The sequence below is a fragment of the Moschus berezovskii genome, chromosome Y (assembly GCF_049115385.1).
Source record: "Moschus berezovskii isolate FMDL1 chromosome Y, NW_MosBer_1.0, whole genome shotgun sequence".
Taxonomy (NCBI): domain Eukaryota; kingdom Metazoa; phylum Chordata; class Mammalia; order Artiodactyla; family Moschidae; genus Moschus; species Moschus berezovskii.
The window spans coordinates 32,959,455-32,982,606 of record NC_142489.1 but is presented as its reverse complement, the minus strand read 5'-3'; positions in this window follow the sequence as shown (position 1 = coordinate 32,982,606).

Here is a 23,152-nt window from a genome sequence, read left to right as displayed (position 1 = left end):
AATAATGCATAAGAACACGGAAAGATAGGCCCATAAATCAAGGTAAATTGGATGGGGTCAAATGGGAGAAAGCAAGAGTAAACATCAACTAGGATTCATGGAACTAAAATGGAGAGGAATGGGTGAATTTAATTCAGATGACTATTTTGTCTATTACAGTGGGCAAGAGTCTCATAGGAGTAAAGGAGTAGTAATCATAATCAACCAAAGAGTCTTAAATGGAGTGTTTGGGAGTAGCCTCAAAAGCGACAGAATGATCTCAGTTCGTTTCCAAGGCAAAAGATTCAACATCACTGTAATCCAAGTGTAGGTCCCAAAAGATGATCCAAAGAAATTGAAATTGATCAGTTCTATGAAGACTGCAAGAACTCTTAGAACTAAGACCGAATGAAAGATGTCCCCATCACCATAGATCAGTTCAGTTCAGTTCAGTTCAGTCGCTCAGTCGTGTCCGACTCTCCGCGACCCCATGAATCACAGCACGCCAGGCCTCCCTGTCCATCACCAACTCCCGGAGTACACTCAAACTCATGTCCACAGAGTCGGTGATGCCATCCAGCCATCTCATTCTCTGTCGTCCCCTTCTCCTCCCGCCCCCAACCTTTCCCAGCATCAGAGTCTTTTCCAGTGAGTCAACTCGTCACATGAGGTGGCCAAAGTATTGCAGCTTCAGCTTTAGCATCAGTCCCTCCAATGAACATCCAGGATTGATCTCCTCTAGAATGGACTGGTTGGATCTCCTTGCAGTATAAGGGACTCTCAAGAGTCTTCTCCAATACCACAGTTCAAAGGCATCGATTCTTCTGCGATCAGCTTTCTTCACAGTCCAACTCTCACATCCATACATGACCACGGGAAAAACCATTGCCTTGACTAGACAGACCTTGGTTGGCAAAGTAATGTCTCTGCTTTTTAAGATACTATAAAGGTTGGTCATAATTTTCCTTCCAAGGAGCAAGCGTCTTTTAATTTCCTGGCTGCAATCAGCATCTGCAGTGATTTTGGAGCCCAAAAAAATAAAGTCTGACAGTGTTTCCACTGTTTTTCCATCTATTTCCCATGAAATGTTAGGACCGGTTGCCATGATCTTTGTTTTCTGAATGTGGAGCTTCAAGCCAACCTTTTCACTCTCTCCTCTCACTTTCATCAAGAGGCTTTTGAGTTCCTCTTCACTTTCTTCCATAAGGGTAGTGTCATCTGCATATCTGAGGTTATTGATATTTCTCCCAGCAATCTTGATTCCAGCTTGTGCTTCTTCCAGCCCAGCGTTCCTCATGATGTACTCTGCATATAAGTTAAATAAGCAAGGTGACAATATACAACCTTGACGTACACCTTTTCCTATTTGGAACCAGTCTGTTTTTCCATGTCCATTTCTAACTGTTGCTTCCTGACCTGCATACAGGTTTCTCAAGAGGCAGGTCAGGTGGTCTGGGATTCCCATCACTTTCAGAATGTTCCACAGTTTATTGTGATCCACACAGTCAAATGCTTTGGCATAGTCAATGAAGCAGTAATAGATGGTTTTCTGGAACTCTCTTGCTTTTTCCATGATCCAGCGGATGTTGGCAATCTGATCTCTGGTGCCTCTGCCGTTTCTAAAACCTGCTTAAACATCTGGGAGTTCATGGTTTACATACTGCTGAAGCCTGGCTTGGAGAATTTTGAGCATGACTTTACTAGCGTGTGAGATGAATGCAATTGTGCTGTAGTTGGAGCATTCTTTGGCATTGCCTTTCTTTGGGATTGGAATGAAGATTGACCTCTTCCAGTCCTGTGGCCAATGCTGAGTTTTCCAAATTTGCTGGCATATTGAGTGCATCACTTTCACAGCATCATCTTCCAAGACTTGAAATAGCTCAACTGGAATTCCATCACCTCCACTAGCTTTGTTCGTAGTGATGCTTTCTAAGACCCGCTTGACTTCACATTCCAAGATGTCTGGCTCTAGGTCAGTGATCACGTTATCGTGACTATCCCCATACCATAGGGGAGTACAATTCAAACGAATGAAGTCAATAAATACCTGGACCAAACTGGAGCAACTTTGACCTTGGAGTACAAAATGAAGTAGGACAAAGACAAATAGAATTACACCCAGAGAATATACTGGTCAGAGCAAGCATTCTTTAACTACGTCACAGGAACCGACTTTACACATGAATCTCACCAAAAGGTCTGTAAGGATTATCAGCTTGGTTATTCTCGGTAGCATTCAAGATGGAGAAGCTGTATAGAGTCAGCAAAAACAAGACCTGGAGTTGATTGTGGCTCAGATCATCAGATTCTCATGACAAAGTTCAGGTTTAAAATAAAGAAAGAGTTGATTTGGTTGGAACCGCTAGGCTAGCCAGGTACAACAAAAATCAAATTGCCTCTGGAAAATGCAGCGGAAATCACAACCAGTATTAAGGGCTTAAATCTAGTAAACAGTTCCCCAAGAACTACAGAAGGAGTTTCAAAATGTTGCACAGGGAGCAGTGAACAAAACCGTCCTACAAAAAGAGAAAATCTCAAAGACAAATTGATTTTCTGAGGAGGGTTTATGTATAGCTGTGGAAAGATAAGAAGCAAAAAATAACTGAAAAATATAAAGATAGCCCAACTAAATGCAAAATTCCAGAGAAATTGAAGAGACAAGAGGGTATCTTCAATAAACAACGGAGATAAATAGAAGAAAGCAAGCAGACAGGGAAATACCAGTGATCTATTCAAGAAAATTGAAAATATCAAAAGATCATTTCCTCCAAAGATGGACACAATAAAGGACAGAAACATAAAGGACTAAAGAAGCAGAAGAGATCAAGGCAGGATAGAAAGAATACAAAGAAAAACTGTAGGGAAAAATAAAGACCATAATAACCCAGATAACCACAAGGTCTGAGCATTCACCCACAGACACTCATTCTGAAATGTAAAGTCAAGTCTTACAAAGCATTTCTGACCATAGAACTAGTGGAGGTGATGGATTTCCAGCAGAACTGTTGAAATCTTAAATGCTCTCAATGAGCTGCAATCAAAATGGTGCAAATGTGGAAAACATAGCAGTGATCAGGGGACTGGAAAAGGTTAATCCTTATCCAAATTTCCAAGAAGGACAGTACTAAACGAAGTTCAAACCACCACTCAATTTCACACATCTCCCATGCTAGTAAAGTTATGCTCAAATTCCTTCAACCTAGTCTTCAACATTACATGAACTGAGAACTTCCAGAAGTTTGAGCTGGGATTAGAAACATCAGAGGAACCGCAGATCAAATGATCACCGATTACTGGATCACAGAAATACCAAATGAATTCCAGAAAATCTCTGCCTGTTTTTCATTGACCACTGTAAAATCATAGTCTGTGCAACATATAAATTGTGGAAAACACTTAAAGAGATGGGAATAGCAGAACATTTTACCTGTCTCCTTCATACTTGACCTGTAGGCAGGTCCCGAAGCAATAGGGTCAAGTATGCAATGACTGACTAGCTCGGGGTTGAGAAAGGAGTATGATAAGGCTGTTGATTGTCACCTCATTCATTTAACTTATATGCATAGCAAAGCATGAGAAATGCCAGGCTGGATAACTTACAAGCTGAATCAAGATTGCTGGGGACAATGTCACCAACCTCAAATATGTGCGTGACTATCACTCTGCTGCTACTGCTACTACTGCTAAGTCACTTCAGTCGTGTCCGACTTTGTGTGACCCCATAGATGGAAGACCACCAGGCTCCCCCATCCCTGGGATTCTCCAGGCAAGAACATTGGAGTGGGTTGCCATTTCCTTCTCCAACGTGTGAAAGTGAAAATTGAAAGTGAAGTCGCTCAGTCGTGTCCGACCCTTAGCGACCCCACGGACTGCAGCCCGCTAGGCTCCTCCATCCATGGGAGTCTCCAAGCAAGAGAATTGAGTGGCTTGCCATTGCCTTCTCCTAATGATAGAAAAAGAAGATGAACTAAAGAACTTCTTAATGAAGGTGAAGGAGTACAAAAGCTTTTTTTTTTTCTTTTTTTGGGCAGTGGTGACAGGGTGGTTTACTTTATTACTAATTTCTTTATTTTCTTTTTAAAAATTTATTTATTTTAATTGGAGACTAATTATTTATATTATTGTATTTCTTTTGCAAATTGCCATGAATCTGCCCCAGGTGTACATGTGTTCCCCATCTTAAAACCCCCCATTGTACAGAGTGAAGTAAGCAAAAGCTTTTGAAGAGTGCAAAGTGAAAGTGAAGTAATTTAGTCGTGTCCCACTCTTTGAGATTATAGAATAACAGGCCCATGGATTATAGCCTAACAGGCTCTTCTGTCCATGGAATTTGCAAGGCAAGAGTATTGGAGTGGGTTGTCATTTTCTTCTCCAGGGAATTTTCCTAACCAACGGTCTAACTCTGCTCCCCCGCCTTGCAAGCACACGCTTTACCATTTGTCCCGCCAGAGCAGGCATAAAACTCAATGGTATAAAAACTCATATCACAACTTCCGGTCCCATCACTTCATCGCAAAGAGAAGGGGTAAAAGGAAAAAACAATGTCAGGTTTCCCCTTCTTGGGCTCTGACATCAAGGCAGAGTGTCTGCAGCCATGAAATTAGAAAATAAATGCTTCTTTACAGAAAATGTATGTCAGAATTAGATAAAGTGTTACAATGAAAGAAATCACCTTGCTGGCAAAGGTCCGTTACAGTCAAAGCTATGGTCTTTCCCATAGTCATATACTGTTGTGTGAGGGACCATAAAGGAGGCAGAACAACTGAAGAACTGATACTTTTCAACCAGGGTGCTGGAGAAGACTCTTGAGAGTCTCTTGGACAGCAGAGAGAAGAAATCAGTCAATCTTTAAAAATTACCCTGAAATACCCATTGGAAGGATTGCTACTGAAGTTTATGCTCTAATAATTTGCCCACCTTATGTGAAGAGACAACTCATTGGAAAAGACCCTGATGCTGGGAAAGACTGAAGGCAAAAGGAGACGAGGCCACGAAGGATTAGATGATTGGGTTGCATCAGTGATGCAATGGACATGAACTTGGGTAACCTTCAGGAGATGGTGTGGGACAGGGAAGCCTGGCATGCCACACTTCATGGCATCACAACAAGCCGGTGTCCTAATTTCATTCTTTTACTTTTAGCTGTCCAGATTTTCCAACATCACTTATAAAAGAGATTATGTAGTCTCCATTGTATATTGTTGTCTCATTTGTCAGAGATTAGATGACCACTTGAGCAAGCGATGATCAGGGTTTCTATCCATCCCAATGGCTTATATTTCTGCTTTGGGCCCATTCCATGCTGTACTGATTACTGTAGCTTTGTAGTATTGACTTATGTCAGGAAACTTGATTCCTTCAACTCTGTTTTCTTTCTCAAGCTTGCATGGCTATTCAAGATCTTTCACATTTCCATAGTAGTTGCAAAAAGATTTTGCTCTGCCATTGGTGTCTTGATAGCAACTGCATTGAAACTTTAAACTGCTTTTTATAGTGTAGCCATTTTCACAATATTGTTTCTTCCAGTGCATGTGAATGGTATATCTGTCCATCTCTTTGTGTCAGCTTTGCTTTGTTTCTTCCATGCTTTATTATTTTCTGCACACCAGTCTTTCCCCTGCCTCGGTAGGTTTATTACCAGGAATTTTACTCTTCTTGTTTCCATGGTGAATGGGATTGTTTCCTTCAATTCTATTTTTGATATTTTGTTGTGAGTGTGTAGGAATACAAGGGATTTCTGCGTATTAATTTTATATCTAGCAACTCCCCTAAACTTATTGATCAGCTCTAGTCATTTTCTGGTGGCATCTTTGGATCTCCAGGCATAGTAGCATAGCACGTGTAAACAGTGGCAGGTTTACTCCTTTTCCCGTTTGTTTGAAATTGTATTTCTTCTATTCTGATTGATATAATGAGGAATCCAAAGCCTATGCTGAATACCAGTGTTGAGAGTGGGTATTTTTGTCTTATTCATGAATTAGGGGTCACATTTACAGGTTTTCACCATTGAGAATCATGTTTGCAGTGAGTTTATCCATATGTGGCCTTTATTAGTTTGCAGATGGTTCTGGCTGTTCCCACAAGTTATACACAGGGTTTATTATGAATGGGTCTTCCATTTTGTCAAAAACTTTTACTACATCTCTATCCTAAAGTGTTTCAAGACCTTTCCTCTTAAAAGTTAGTTGTTTTTTAGTGTTCTTTCTTCCTTTGTCCACCTAATACAAAGAACTGACTCATTAGAAAAGGCTCAGATGGTGGAAAATATTGAAGGTCAAAGGAGAGGTGGGCAGCAGATGTTGCGACAGTTAGATAACTTCACCAACTCTATAGACATGAATCTGAACAAATTCTGGGAGATAGTGAAAGGAAGCCTGACAGGCTCTAGTCCATGGGGTCACAAATTTGGACATGATTTCCTGGAAGAGCAACAAATTCTCTCCCCTGTGATTGAGACCATCGCTTTTTCTCAACTGCTTCATTTTCTATCCACCTCACCCTCTCCATATCTCAGGTATCTTAATTTTACTTGTTATCATGTTTAGAATCAGTTATGTTTGTTTGACTTTATTGTCACCCACCTGGCCCCAAATTTGTGTGATATCTCAATTGCATATGACGTATATGTGATAAGAGCATGGCGTTGACAAATAATGATATTGAGAGGTGCAAGCAGAGTTGGGGTTTTTCCAAGTCAGCTGAGCACAAAGCCCTATGCTATTTGTCTGTGGTTTCTGGAAAGAAAGCACAGAGGATAGAATCATGCCAAAGTGAATAGCACTGTGAATCTGTCCAAGGTGATGTGAGAATACAGAACACTGTTGTTCATTTCTCAGCTATCCATAGTGAGCACTTCCAAACCTGCCCACCTGGTTAGGAACCTTCCAGGATAATTAGCAGAGGTGGAAGAGGTGCTTGACTTGATTGAAGAGGGAGTGAAAAAAAGAAATAAAAAAGAACTGGGACAAAATAAAAAGGGGGGATGTTGCTTGAATGAAATATTGAATTTTGTATGCTTCACATTTGAAAACTGGGGGAAGATATCCTCAATTAACGTGAAATCTCTGTATTTCACATGTGAAAATGTCAGTCAGTCAGTCAGTCAATTCAGTCGCTCAGTCGTGTCCGACTTTCCGCGAGCCCATGAATCACAGCACGCCAGGCCTCCCTGTCCATCACCAACTCCCGGAGTACACTCAAACTCATGTCCACAGAGTCGGTGATGCCATCCAGCCATCTCATTCTCTGTCGTCCCCGTCTCCTCCCGACCCCAAACTTTCCCAGCATCAGAGTCTTTTCCAGTGAGTTCAACTCGTGGCATGAGGTGGCCAAAGTATTGCAGTTTCAGCTTTAGCATTAGTCCCTCCAATGAACACCCAGGATTGATCTCCTTTAGAATGGACTGGTTGGATCTCCTTGCAGTATAAGGGACTCTCAAGAGTCTTCTCCAACACCACAGTTCAAAAGCATCGATTCTTCTGCAATCAGCTTTCTTCACAGTCCAATCTCACATATATGACCACGGGAAAAATCATAGACTTTACTGGACGGACCTTGGTTGGCAGAGTAATGTCTCTACTTTTTAATATACTATCAAGGTTGGTCATAACTTTCCTTCCAAGGAGCAAGCGTCTTTTAATTTCATGGCTGCAATCAGCATCTGCAGTGATTTTGGAGCCCCCAAAATATAAAGTCTGACACTGTTTCCACTGTTTTTCCAGCTTTTCACACATGAGATATAGAATTTTATATGTTACCAATATAAAATCAAGTCCTAATATTTTTTCTTAAAATATGGAATTTTCTACATGAAATATAAAATCTCTGTATTTCCCATATGAAAGTATATTGGTCTTGATTTTTGTGAATACGTTTTGGAAGTTTTTATGTTTCACATAATATGAAAATCAACCCCAGGATATTTCTATATGAAACATAGATTTCTCTTTCTTGCTGACATGAAGACCTGCACACATGTTTTCCTAAACGAAAATAAAGAATTCCTTATAGTTCCTGTGTGAAAACATTGATGGTGATTTGAAACATTAAAATTTGAAGTGAAACATGGAATTTTCCAATTTTATATTTTAAAATCTGGGTGCGTACATTTCACAGGATAATCGGAAATTTTGTAAATGTTTAATGAACTCTGCACTGATTTTCCTACATGAAGATGGAAAAATTATGTATGAAAATTTTAGATTTTCCCCCATGAAATAGGTTTTGTCATCTATTTTGCACATGAAAAGCTGAACACACCTTTTCCTAAGTGATAATTAGAAGTCTCTCTATTAGTTCATGTATGATTCTGTGTGTGCATGTTTATACATGAGTCATTTATTTCTCCAAATTTTTGTACGGTAATAAATGTGCTGGTTCTCTTCTATGAAATACGGAGTTCTCTATGAACACATATTTAATACTTGCACTGATTATTCTACAGCAGTATACGAATCTCCACATTTCACATATGAAAATTTGTACATAGATGTTCCAACAGGGAACCTTGTGTTCTCTGTAATTAACATATGAGAACTGACTTAATTTTCTGACATGAAAAATGACATTACATATAATTAATATATTAATGCTAGGTGTGTTGAAATATGGATCAATCTATATTATATATATGAAATTCTGCAGATAGAATTTACTACATAAAATATGTAATTGTGTATATTTTACATATGAGCATATGAGTATAATTTTTCAATTTAATATATGGAATTATCTGTGTTTCATATATGGACATCTGAATAAAGATTTTTGACATGACTTTTGAAAGTTGTATATTACACATAAGATTTTCTTACATGAAATATGAGGTGTATATTTCACATTTGAAAATTAGGATACAGTTTTGATAGATGAAATCTGGATTGCGTTATCATTCATAGGAAAATGTGGGTACATTTTCATAAATATATTTGGAAAGTAAAAAATTTATATTCAGTCCTAAACCCAAATTTTCATGTGTAAGATAGGAGTATTTGATATTTTAAATATAAAGAAATCACTTAGTCTTTCAAGCATGAAATATGGAATTTCCTATATTGTTAATATGGAAACCTGAGTGCATATTTTCTCATATGAAACAGAATAAACTCTATTTCACATTTGAAACTCTGGACACAAATTTCTTACATGAAATTTCAGATTTTCTGTATATCATATATGAATATATGTGCTCCAGTTTTTACAGGAAAAATGGAATTCTCTCCTTTTCTTTTATGAAAATACAGATGGCAACCATCTACCTGAAATATAAGATGCTGTGTATTTCACATAAGAAATTTGGGCATATCTTATCTTACATGAAACATGAAAAGTTTTCTACTCTTCATATGAAAGCCTGGACTCTGATTTCCCTGTAAGAAATATGGAATTCTCTGTGTTTAACACAGGAATCCTGTAAACAAATTATCTTAACAGTAGGGTTCTCTATGTTTTGCCTACGAAAATCTGCACACACCTTCTCCTGTATGAAACATGTAATTCCCTACATTCAATATATGTAAACCTGGGCACAGGTTTTTTAGCATGATATATAGAGTAAAATATGTAAATTTCCCTGTTTTTTATATGCAAATTGGGATCCCATATAAAATATTTGTCATTTTACTGAATTTATATGAAATCTACTTACGGTTTTTAGTATATGAAATATAAAAATTCTAACATTATATATGTTAAAATAGCTTCAGACTTCCAAACATGAACCATGGAGTTTGTACATTTTGTATATGAAAATCTGGGCAACGTTTTTCTTATGTGAAGACATGAAAGCCTCTTTATGTTACATTTGGAGTTTGACATGCAGATGTTCCAAAATGAAATTTGGGATTTGTATATTTCATTTCTGAACATCTGGGTGATGTTTTCTACATGAAATGTGGAATCCTTTAAATTTCACATGTGAAAATATCAGTGTCTATCTAAAATATGAAACACTGTCTATTTGCTATTAGCAGATTAGGGTGCAGATCATCCTAAATGACATTTGAAATTCCCTATATTTCACATAGGAAAAATCTAAGCACTGCTTTTCTTAGATGAAATGTGGTATTTTTATTATTTGTATGAAAATATTTTCACAGGACAATTTTACATATGAATTCTCTATAATTCATATAAGAATGCAGGTACAGACTTTCCTCCATGTAATTAGGAATTTTTTATATTTCATAAATTCAAAACATACCCAGATTTTCTGTTTAACATATGGAATGATCTGTTTTACATATGAAATCTGGATTTATTTTCATGTTAAATATTTCCTATCTATATTTAATGCATGAAAATATGGGTCCAGGTTTTCCTTTTGAATTTACTATGCAATTAACTTTGCTTCATATATCAATTCTACACACCAAAATTTCTCCATGAGTTATGGGATCCTCCTTATTTTACATAGGTTTATCAGATGGTAGATTTTTCTACATGAAGTATGGAATTCTCAATATGATATAAGTATGAAAACCAGAGATTTTCTTACATGAAAAATGTCACTTTCCAGATTTTGTATATGAAAACGTGTGTGGAGGTTTTTTAAATGAATTACTGAATTTAAAATATTTCATGTGTGAATGTATGGATAGAATTTAATGCATAAAATATGGAATTTCCTGTATTTAGTGTATAAAACTCTAGACAAAACTCTAGGCAAAAGTTCTATGATTGCAAAGAAATTTTCTCTTCCACATGTGAAAATCTGTGCCCAGGTAATCATCCAAAAAATATAGGATTCTCAATATTTCATATCTAAACATCTAAGGACATATTTCCACTATTAAGTATATATTTTATGCAATATATCACAACAAATAACTTTAGGAAACATGAAAATCTCATCACCAATATCCTTCATGAAATATGGAATTTTGTATGCTTCACATATTAAACCTTGGGCACTGATTTTCCATGAGGAATTTTGGAATTTTCTATTTTTACATAGAAAAATCGAAGCACTGATTACTCCACATGAAGTATGGAATTTTCTTTCTTTCCCATATGGGTGTCTGTTTTCCCACATATAAACAGAATACTCTAAATTTCAAATGTAAGCTATGATCACTGATTTTCCTACATGAAATAGAGAATCCTCTGTATTGCCCATAGGAAAATCTGGGCCCAGATATTCTTCCATAACCCGTGAAATTTTGCATACTTCAGGGTCAATTTCAGCTGAATGAGTGTATTGACTGCATATGTGAATCTTCTAAAAGATTCTAAATATAGTACCGAAGTCGCCATTTTACATATGAAATTCTGCATGTCAATTGTCTCCAATGAATTATGGAATTCTGCAATTTATCATACAAAAATCTGGACTCTGGAATATACATTTAGAGAAAATTTCATATTCTATTTCACATGAGCAAATATGGATGTAAATTCTCCAAGAAATGTGCAAGTGGCTAAATCCAGGTGTGCAATTTTCCTGCATGACACTTGCAACCCTCTATCGGTCACTTATAAGCTATAAGGTTTTCCTATATCATGAACTGAATTAGATATATTTCATGTATGAATATCTGGACACAGATTTTCTTAATTAAATATGGAATTCTCTGAATTTAATATACTAATCTAGTTTCTTTGCCTACATGAATTATTCATGCTCAGTTGCTGCATTCGTGTTATACTCTTTGTGACCTTGGATTGTAGTTTTCAGGATTCTCCGTCCATAAGATTCCCATAAAACATGGAATTATCTATTTTCAATTATGAAATGGTAGAGATGATCCTATATAAAAAAGTGATTTCTCTATACTTTCACATCTGAACATTTTCCCACCTTTTTTCGTATATGAAATTTGGAGTTTTCCTTATTACATAGATGATTGTATGGGAGCCAGTTAACCTATATATGAAATGTTTAATTCCCTACATTTCACTTGTGCGCATCTTGACAGAATTTTCTCAGAAGAAATGTTGAATAGGATGTTTAGCTGCAATATGAAATACTGTATATTTTCCACATGGAAGTTTGTGCAGCGTTTCCACATGCAGTTATCGGGGACCAGCCTTGATATGGCCCAGGGTATCCTCGGGATGAACGGCGTCAGCGTCAGAGAGAGATAGAGAAAGAGAGAGAGGGGCTGATGATTCCTTGGCTTATGCTGGAAACCAATAAAACCCCAGCATGGGGTTTGCTCTGTTTACGTAGGCCGCAGGTGCCCTCTCGAATCACTGGAGGTACCCCACCAGGGCACCCCCTCGAGTGGGTCTTAGAAGCCCAGGCAGATAAGTAAACTCAGACGGCCCAGCGCTCCAAGGGTCTCAACCAGAAAAAAGGAGAAGAGAGAAAAGGACAGAAAAAAAGAAAGAACGACATGGGGAGACCAAGCTTCAGTGAGCAAGGCCCAAAACTCTATTTTCCAGTGCTGCTTTTATACCCTATGTTGTGCACATAAAAATAGAAAAAGAGGTATAGAGTCACGCCAAAATCACGCGGGGTCAGCAGTCTTGACCCTTATCAGATCAGGGCTCATTTTTGTATGTCTCATGATATACAAGAGTTTTGGGTGGTTTACATCATCTTCTGGCCAGGGGGCCTGCTAACAGTTTATGGCCCTCTCTCCTAACAAAGATTAGTTAGCTAGAAAAAGGCTTATATTCTTTTAAGTTGATTTTCCTAAAGTCAGGTGCTATACACATGACAAGGTTACATTCCTATAAGGTACAGGTGTAGTGAGCTACAAGAAAGGAATTTGTTAACTTAAGATCTGATGTGGTTAAATCAAAGGCTATTACTTATATTCTCTATATGTGATTAATGTATTTCCAAGGATACAATAGATAGAGGAAACTTTGCAGCAAGCATTGATTCAACAATGAAATCTTTTTTAGTGCTATTCTAATGATTTTAACTTCTTCAACAGATTTCTGTATTTTAGAATATTAGGCTTTCTGTCCTTGCATGGCTGGGAGGCTAAAAACAGTCACACTCATAGTTGTAAGAGCCCGGACAAACTTGTCATGCAAGTTAGAAAGCTATCAGAGGGGCTTGGAATGGAACACTCCTATTAAGCCGAGGAGAACTTTTAAACTACAGCTCTGAATTAATGTTTTCAGAGAAAGGTGGTTGGGGGGAAGCCCCTGTAGGTATTAGAGGACTTGGTAAGAAGCATAAGATAGTAAAGTAGTCAGACTCCGGTTTTCTTTGGGGTAGATGCTCAGGTAAGTCCAGGGGGTCCCTCGAGTCCTGATTAGCCTTTGCCGGTCAGGCCTCTTCCCCAATTGACCTTTGCCACGGGTAGGATTTCCCTCTGTGGCTCCCAGCATGCAATACAGAATTATTTGTGTTTAACGTATAATAATCCAAGAGTTTATTATCGAACATGACATATGGAATCTATATGTCTCCTTTAAAATTCTCTGTGCAGAATTTTGTACATTCAAAATTGAATTCTCTATATTTCACATATGAAAATCTTATCAAAGATTTTCCTCCATGACTTACTGAATTCTTTAGTTTACCTATGAAAATCTGTATGTTGATTCTTCTACATGAAATTGGGAAATTTCATTATTTCAAATAGGAAAATCTGGGATAGATATTTTTTCGTAAGTGAATATGGGTTTCTCTATATTACGCAAATAAAATCCAAACATGGATTTTTAAGATTAACTTGAAATACAAACTCATATTTGAAAATATTCTTATATTCAATATGGAATCATAATTTTTCACATATGAAATTCTTGACACAGATTATTTTCATGCAGTATTCTCTAGGCTTCATGTATCAATTTAGGATGAAGATATTCCGAAGTGAAATACGCCTGTCTTTCTATTTCACGTATGAGCATCAGAGCGTTGATTTTTCTATAGGCTACTTATGGTACTCTTTATTTCACATATCAACACTTGGAGTAGATATCCCTACATAAAATATAGATTTGGTATATTTTTCATATGAACATCTTATCACAGATTTTCCTACATGAAATATGGAATTCTCTATGGTTTGCATATCAAATTGTGGTTGGTAATTTTTCCATATGGAATTCTCTAGATATCATTTATGTATGTAACCTGAGTGGCAATTACCCTTATTTATTTCTCTAGATAGCACTTATGAATATTAAGATCTACTAGTGTTTACATGAAAAATGGAATTCTCTACTGTGTTTCACCTATCAAATTCTGGTTCAGAAACATAAAATTCCCTTCACATCACATAGGAAATTTTGGGTTCATTTTTCTGATATAGGGCGTGGAATTATGATATGATACATACATATATGATCGTATGGGTCCGTATTTATGTACATATCACATATGGAAACCTATTCACACATTTTCTCAAATGAAAGTGGTCTTCCAATGTATTTAACATTGAAAATGTAGCCCCAGAATTTCCATACTGAAGTATGGAATTCTCTGTATTTCACATATGAATATCTAGCTGCAGATTTTCCAACAGAAAATGTGGAATTATCTATAGTTCATGCATGAACGTCCAGGTGATATTTTCCATGTGAAATATGGATTTCTCAATATTACACACGTATAAGTGTGAGAATATGAAATTCTCTGCATTTCATATTTGAAAAGTTGAATGCAGATTTTCTCAGAGAAACTTGGGTTTCTCTATATTTCATAGAGGGATGTATGGGTGCAAATATTCCTACTTATAATACATTTCAAGTGATCATACATGTGAAAATCCGTGAGCACTTTACTGAGATGTATTATGAAAATTTCTATTTGTCTTATTGAGAATTTGTGTTCGGTTCTTAATAGACTAAATATGGATATTTCTGTTTTGTGTATTCAAATCTGGCTGGCTATTTACATATACAATATTTGTAATTTTCCTAAATGTATATGAAAATCTACAGAAAGTTTTCGTATGTGAAATATGAAAATTCTAGAATTTTATATGTGATAATGTTTTGAATTTCCAAACATGAAATATGAAATCCTTTATATATTGATAAGAAAATCTGGACAATGGTGTTTCTACGTGAAGTACATGAAAGCCTCTGTATGGTGTATTTGGAAATGGATGCGGATGTTCCAAAATGAAATGTAGAAATTGCTGTATTTCATATCTGAACATTTGAGTGCAGATTTTCTACATGAAATGTGGAATCCGCTATATTTCACACAGGAAAAATATTGCTGTCTATTTTTCTGTCTAAAATATGGAACAATCTATGTTTAACATTAGCAGATTAGAGTGCAGATGATCCTAAATGAAATATGGAATTCTCTATATATGACATATGAAAATAAATCCTGGTTTTCCTGGATGAAATATGGGATTCTCTATATCTCAATGAAAATTTGTACAGAGGAGAATTTTATGTCTGAAATCTCTATATTTCACATAAGAATGTAGGTACAGATTTTTCCACATAAACTTGGAATTTTATATATTTCACAATATGAAATATTGACTTTCCTATATTTCACATGTGAACATCTGGGCATAGATTCTCTCAGGTGAAATGTTGAATTCTATATTTTAAATGGCAATGTCACAGTGAATACTTTTAATAAAATATGAAATACTATATTATCCATAGGGAAAATATGTGCACAGATTTCTAAAAACAAAATGCCATTCTCTGTATTTAGCATATGAAACACCAAGAGCTTATTATTTTACACATAATATATGTAAATGAATATATACATACACATAATATATGGAAATCTGTATTTCTCCTGTAAAATTCTGTGTGCAGAATTTTTACACACAATATTAATTTCTCTTGATTTCACATGTGTAAGTTTGTCAAAGATTTTCCTACCCATAATACTGAATTCTTTACTTTACATATCAAAATCTGGATTTGGATTTTCCTTTATGAAATTTGGAAATCTCTGAATTTCACATATGAAAATCTCGGAACAGATTTCCCTCCATGAAATTTGATTATTTTCATTTGATAAATGAATATATATTTATTTTTCTACATTACAGGCATAAATTTTGAGCACAGGTTTTCAACATGATATATGGAATTAAAGATGAAATACACATTTCAGAATAAGTAGGACCAGAATTCAATATATGGCATTAGAGAATTCTATATATCATGTATTTAAACCAACATTCTAGTATGCATATATTAAATATAGAAGCTTGATATTTCATGTTTGAATTTCTTTTTTCAGGTTACCATATATAAAATGTATAAAATTTCATATTATATTTCAGAAAAATATTCACTCTGATTTTCAATGTGAGTATATAGAGAAACAAAGGTTTCAACAGAAAATTATGCATCCTTTTTTCTTTGTGAAATATATAAAAGTCCCTATTTCTCGTAGGAAAATCTATGAGTAGAGTTTCAAATGCCTAATATTGAGCATTCCATATTTCATTTGGGAATACCTGTGCCAAGTTCTCAAATGTAAATTAGAATACTATATTATTGCACGAAAATTTGTGTCCAGATTTTCTCAAGTATCCAGTAAAATATTTTGTGAGACATAGAATATACGTATGAAAGATTTTGAATAGAATTAAGTACATAAAAAATTAAAACAAAACAAATAGACCCAAAGGTAACCTGTATCGATTATATCCAGGTTACTGATAGTAGTTCTGTTGCCACCACTTTTAAAGTAGATTTTTTTGGGGGGGAAAAAAAAAAAAACTTTTAGTCTTTTAACATGCACATATACACTAATATATGTACAACACATTCAGCTTGATTTTACTATTTTCTTAATAAGTGTATTATATAGTTGGATGACAATTGAAATTTTCAGTAAGATACTGACATTTAGATTTCTTATTTTGACTTCCAAATTGACGTGAGATCCATCAAGACTTATACTATTTTGGTAAAATCATTAATATACATTGAACAGTTAATTTTATTGGAGTATAACTGATTAAGAATACTTTGCTAATTTCTACTCTAAACCACAATGCTTGCATATTGCATTCTGTGGCGTAGAAAAGACTCAGAAATGCCTTAGGTATGAAACCATAACCATATATCTAAACCTTCAATTTTAGACTTCCTCCTAATTTAGGTCAACACAGTGCATTAGGTAGAGTTCCCTGTGTTGCATATAGGCATCATAAGCACATGTGTGTCAGTTACGATCTCCCAATAGCTTCCACCACAAACCGTTTCCTCCACGCATACTTCTCTATATCTGTGTCCCTATCATTGCTTCTCAAATAAGATCATCTCTATCAGTTTCTTAGAGTCCATATATGTGTTAATCTGTAATATTTGTTTTCCTTTTTGCATTTTAGTTCTTTATGATTATACAGTAGAAATGAGAAATAGATTTAAGGGGCTAGATCTAATAGATAGACTGCAGGATGAAATATGGACGGAGGTTCGTGACGTTGAATAGGAGACAGGGATCAAGACCATACCCATGTAAAAGAAATGAAAAAAAGCAAAATGGCTGTCTGAGGAAGCTTTCCAAATAGCTGTGAAAATAAGTGAAACGCAAAGGAGAAAAGGAAAGATATTCCCATTTGAATGCAGAGTTTCAAAGAATAGCAAGGAGAGATGAGAAAGCCTTCCTCAGCCATCAATGTAAAGAAATGGTGGAAAACAACAGAATGGGAAAGATAAGCGATCTCTTCAAGAAAATTAGAGATACCAAGGGAACATTCCATGCAAGATGGGTGCAATAAAGGACAGAAATGGTATGGACCTAAGAGAAGCAGAAGATATTAAGAAGAGGTGGCAAGAATACACAGAAAAACTGCACACACAAAAAAATCTTCACAATCAAGATAATCACGATGGTGTGATCACTGACCTGGAGTCAGACATCCTGGAATGTGAAGTCAACTGGTCCTTAGAAAGCATCACAACGAACAAAGCTAGTGGAAGTGATGGATTTCCAATTGAGCTATTTCTAATCCTGAAAGATGATGCTGTGAAAGTGCTGCACTCAACCTGTCACAAAATATGGACAACTTTGCAATGGATACAGGACTGGAAAAAGTCAGTTTTCATTCCAATGCCAAAGAATGCTCAAACTACCACACAATTGCACTCATCTCACATGCTAGTAATGAAATTCTGAAAGCCAGGCTTCAGCCATATGCGAACTGTGACCATCCAGATGTCCAAGTTAGTTTTAGAAAAGGCAGAGAAAGCAGAGATCAAATTACCAACGTCTGATGGATCATTGAAAAAGCAAGAGAGTTCCAGAAAAACGTCTATTTCTGCCTTATTGACTCTGCATAAGCCTTTGGCTATGTGGATCACTATAAACTGTGGAAAATTCTGAAAGAAATGGGAATACCAGGCCACCTGACCTGCCTTTTGAGAAACCTATATGCAGGTCAGGAAGCAACAGTTAGAACCGGGCATGGAACAACAGACTAGTACCCAATAAGAAAAGGAGTACATCAAGGCTGTATATTCTCACCCTGATTATTTAACTTATATGCAGAGTGCATCATGAGAAACGCTGGCCAGAAGAAGCCCAACCTGGTATCAAAATTTCTGGGAGAAATATCAATAACCTCAGGTATGCAGATGACACCAGCCTTATGGCAGAAATTGAAGAGGAACTCAAAAGCCTCTTGGTGAAAGTGAAAGGGGAGGGTGAAAATGTTGGCTTAAAGCTCAACATTCAGAAAACAAAGATCATGACACCTGGTCCTATCATTTCATAGCAAATAGATGGAGGAAATGTAGAAACAGTGTCAGACTTTATTTTGGGTGGAGGCTCCAAAATCACTGCAGATAGTGATTGTAGCCATGAAATTAAAAGACACTTACTCCTTGGAAGGAAATCCATCACCAACCTAGATAACACATTAAAAAAACAAAGACATTACTTTGCCAACAAATGCCCATCTAGTCAAGACAATAGTTTTTCCAGTAGTCATGTATGCCTGTGAGAGTTGGACTGTGAACAAAGCTGAACACAGAAGAAGTGATACTTTTGAACTGTGGTGTTTGAGAAGACTCTTGTGAGTCCCTTGGACTGCCAGGAGGTCCAGCCTGTCTATCGTAAATGAGATCAGTCTGGGTATTCATTGGAAGGACTGATGTTGAAGCTGAAACTCCAATACTTTGGCTACCTCATGCGAAGAGTTGAATCACTGGAAAAGACCCTGATTCTAGGAAGGTTGGAGACAGGAGGAGAAGGGGATGACAGATGATGAGATGGCTGGATGGCATCACCGACTCAATGGAGATGAGTTTTCATAAATTCCAGGAGTTGATGATAGACAGGGAGGCCTGGTGTGCTGTGGTTCTTGGGGTCGCAAAGAGTCAGACACGACTGAGAGACTGAACTGAACTGAACTGATAGGACCTTTTCTGAATCCAGACACATTTCTACAATTGACCTGAATTCTTTCCTCTTTAAGACTGGACTCTGTGGTAGAGGGTGAGGGTGGGATGTTTTGGGAGAATAGCATTGAAACATGTATATTATCATACGTGAAACGAATCACCAGTCCAGGTTGGACACATGATACAGGATGCTCGGGACTGGTGCATGGGGATGATCCGGAGGGAGGATAAGAAGAGGAGGGAGCGGGGGTTCAAAAAAGGGAACACATGTGCACCAGGGACGGATTTATGTCAATGTATGGCAAAACCAATATTGTAAAGTAATTAGCCTCCAATAAAAATAAATAAATGAATAAAATAAAAAATAAAAGACTGAGTGATAGTCTAATATATCAGTTCAGTTCAGTCTCTCAGTCTGTCTGACTCTTTCCGACTCCATGAATCACAGAACGACAGGCCTCCCTGTCCATCACCAACTCCCAGAGTTCACTCAAACTCATGTCCATCGAGTTGGTGATGCCATTCATCCATCTCATTCTCTGTCGTCCCCGTCTCCTCCCACTCCCCAATCCCTCCTAGCTTCAGACTCTTTTCCAGTGAGTCAACTCATCGCATGAGGTGGCCAAAGTATCAGAGTTTCAGCTTTAGCATCAGCCCTTTCAATGAACACCTAGGATTGATCTCCTTTAGAATGGAGTGGTTGGATCTCCTTGCAGTCCCAGGGACTCTCAAGAGTCTTCTCCAGCACCACAGTTCAAACGCATCAATTCTTCGGTGATTGTGTGCCAAATTGTCTTTATATATTTCTCCGTAGGTGGACACTTGTTTTTTCCAGGTGCTAGCTATTTTAATTATTGCCGTCATCAGTTTGGGGATATGCATCTTTTGGAGTTTAGATTTTCTTCAGGTATATGACCAGTAGTGGGATTGTGGATCATAAGGTTCTTGCATTATTATTTTTTAAAGGACCCACCATATTGTTCTCCATAGTGACTCCTTCAACGTATATACCAAGTAGGAGGACAGAAGGATTCTCTTTTCTTCACACCTTGTCTAGGATTTATTTTTTTGGTAGATTTTTAGATACTTGCCATTAGGGCCAATGAGAGTTGATATCTCATTGAAGTTTTTATTTTCTTGTCTCTAACAGTTAGTGATTTTGAGCATCTCCTCATACATATTGGCCATCTCTATATCTTCTTGAGGGAAATGTGTATTTCGTTTTCTGTCCATTTCTTTTCAATTTCGTTGTTTGTTTTTCTGTTATTGGGCAACATGAGCTGCTTCATATTTTGGAATTTAACCTCTTGTAATTTCCTTCCTTTGCAAAATATTTTCTCCCATAGTGTGAATCATTTTCTGTCTAATTTGTCGTTTTGCTGTGCAAGCCATTTAAGTTTAATTAGGTTGCATTTTTTGGTTGATTTTTGTTTTATTTTCATTAAAATAGGAGGTAGGTCAAAGATAAAAAATAAAGATATGTTGATATAATTTGTGTCAAAGAGGGTACTTATACTTTCTTCTAAACTGGCTGGGATTATATTTGGGTCTTTCATCCATCTTGAGGTTATCTTTTACTGCAATACTTTGGCAACCTCATGCGACGAGTTGACTCACTGAAGAAGACTCTGATGCTGGGAAAGGTTGGGGGCGGGTGGAGAAGGGGACGACGGAGAATGAGATGGCTGGATGGCATCACCGACTCCGTGGACATGAGTTTGAGTGAACTCCGGGAGTTGGTGATGGACAGGGAGGCCTGGCGTGCTGTGATTCATGGTGTCGCGAAGAGTCGGACACGACTGAGCGACTGAACTGAACTGAAGGAGTGACTCCAGCTATCCGCTGATGAATGGCATGGCAAACCACTCCAGTGCACTTGCCCTAATTCCCTCATGAATGTGTAAAAAGGCAAAAAAAAAAAAAAAAAAACACCAATGACACTGAAAGTTGAGTCCTTCAGTTCAGAATGTGTTCATTATGCTACTAAGGAAGAGCAGAGGAAAATTACTAATGGCTGTAGAAAGCATGACGTGGTTTGACAAAAGCTGAAATCAAGCTCATTTATGGATTTGTCTGCTGAGGAGTGTAAACTGTTTTTTTTTTTTTTCTACTTTTGTGAAAGGTGCTATTAGTAATTGCATAGGAATTACATTGAACCTGTAAACTCCTTTTTGTAGTGTAGGCATTCCCCAATATCGATTATTCCACTGCAATAGAACAGTATATCTCTCCATTTCTTTGTGTTATTTTGATTCATTTCATTTCTGCCTTATTCTTTGCTGCACACCAATATTATCCCTACCTAAGCAATACTTTGGCCACCTCATGCGACGAGTTGACTCACTGCAAAAGACTCTGATGCTGGGAAAGTTTGGGGGTGGGAGGAGAAGGGGACGACCAAGAATGAGATGGCTGGATGGCATCACCGACTCTGTGGACGTGGGTTTGAGTGTACTCCGGGAGTTGGTGATGGACAGGGAGGCATGGAGTGCTGTGATTCATGGGGTCGCGAAGAGTCGGACACAACTGAGCGACTGAACTGAACTGAACTGAACTGAACTGAACTGAAGTAGACATATTCCCAGGAATTTCATTCCACTTGTTGCTGTGGTGAGTGGGACTGCTTCCTAAATTTAAATTTTTGTCCTTTTGCTGTTAGTGAATAAGAAGGCAAGAGATTTCTTTAGGTTAATTTTGTATCCAGTAACTTCCTTAAACTCAACTCTTAATTCTAGTTATTTTTAGGTGGCTGAACTTTCACCATAATCGATCATCTCAAACAGGTTCTTCAGGACAAGGCTGTAACATTCCAGAGCTCTAGCCTTTCTGCTTTCACAATATACATGTTTTCTGCTTTACTTTTCTAACTCTTCAGTGTGATTGAGTGAATGAATGACAACTTGCAGAAATGAACATTGAGCCCTGCTCTGTTGTTTCTCAGTGCCTCATAATGACTGAACGTAGTCCCCAAAAGGGGTGCATTCTCAGGGGTTTGTACAAAACTGCCAATACCAAGAGACACACAACATCCCTGTAAAGGGAGTGGGCAGAAATTGGTGAAGTGTGTGGACTGAACATTCCTTTCTAGGTCAGCTTTTCATGATCTCTTTGACCATTTCATAATCGCATCAGGATGTATAACTACTAACCTAATCTGTCAGATTATCCACTTTTAAGGGACTTGAGAGCCATGCTGTTGCTGTGTACTTTTATTGAGCCCCCATGTATGTAAACACCTAGCCTTGTTAGGGCCCAAAAGTTACAGAAACACATTTGGAAATGATTTGGAACTCTAGCTTCAGCATCAACCCACTTCGCTGCCTGGCTCAGGGCTAGCGACCTGGAAATGACGCTTTGTCATGCTGTGCCTCTGATTGATAGATCTATGTTCATTGGAATAGCAATGGACTTCTTCCTTTGATAGTGCTAGCTCTTAACAAACCAGACAAAGCTCCTCAGTGGCTTCAGTTTCTATTATATAGATAGTTGTTTTGTAGAATCTGTGGAAATGTACTGGAAGTGTTGGCCCTAGTAATTGGAGGAGAAAATTCACTTTTTCCTTGCTGGCCAACCCTCTACCACCTCTTTTGATTTCAAACATACCAGCGTGGTGAAACTCAGATGGGACATCTTGGTTCTTGATCATTCCTGTATGACTCACTGCTTCTATTGTGGTAACGACTACTCAGGAATGTGCACAGGTACACATTAGATGGATGCCTCCCCTAGTAGTCCTAGTTTGAGAAACATTCTGAAAGCTACTGTGTTACACTCTGGGTGGTATCTGACTAAAGTGAAAATCAAACAAAGGTCTTGGTGATAAGTAACTAGAAAATAGTCTGGGATGCCATCAGGTCTACCCCTGGTGTATCTCCACCCTGCCTCAGTGGTATAACCGGGAGGGACCAGTAACACGCCTTTG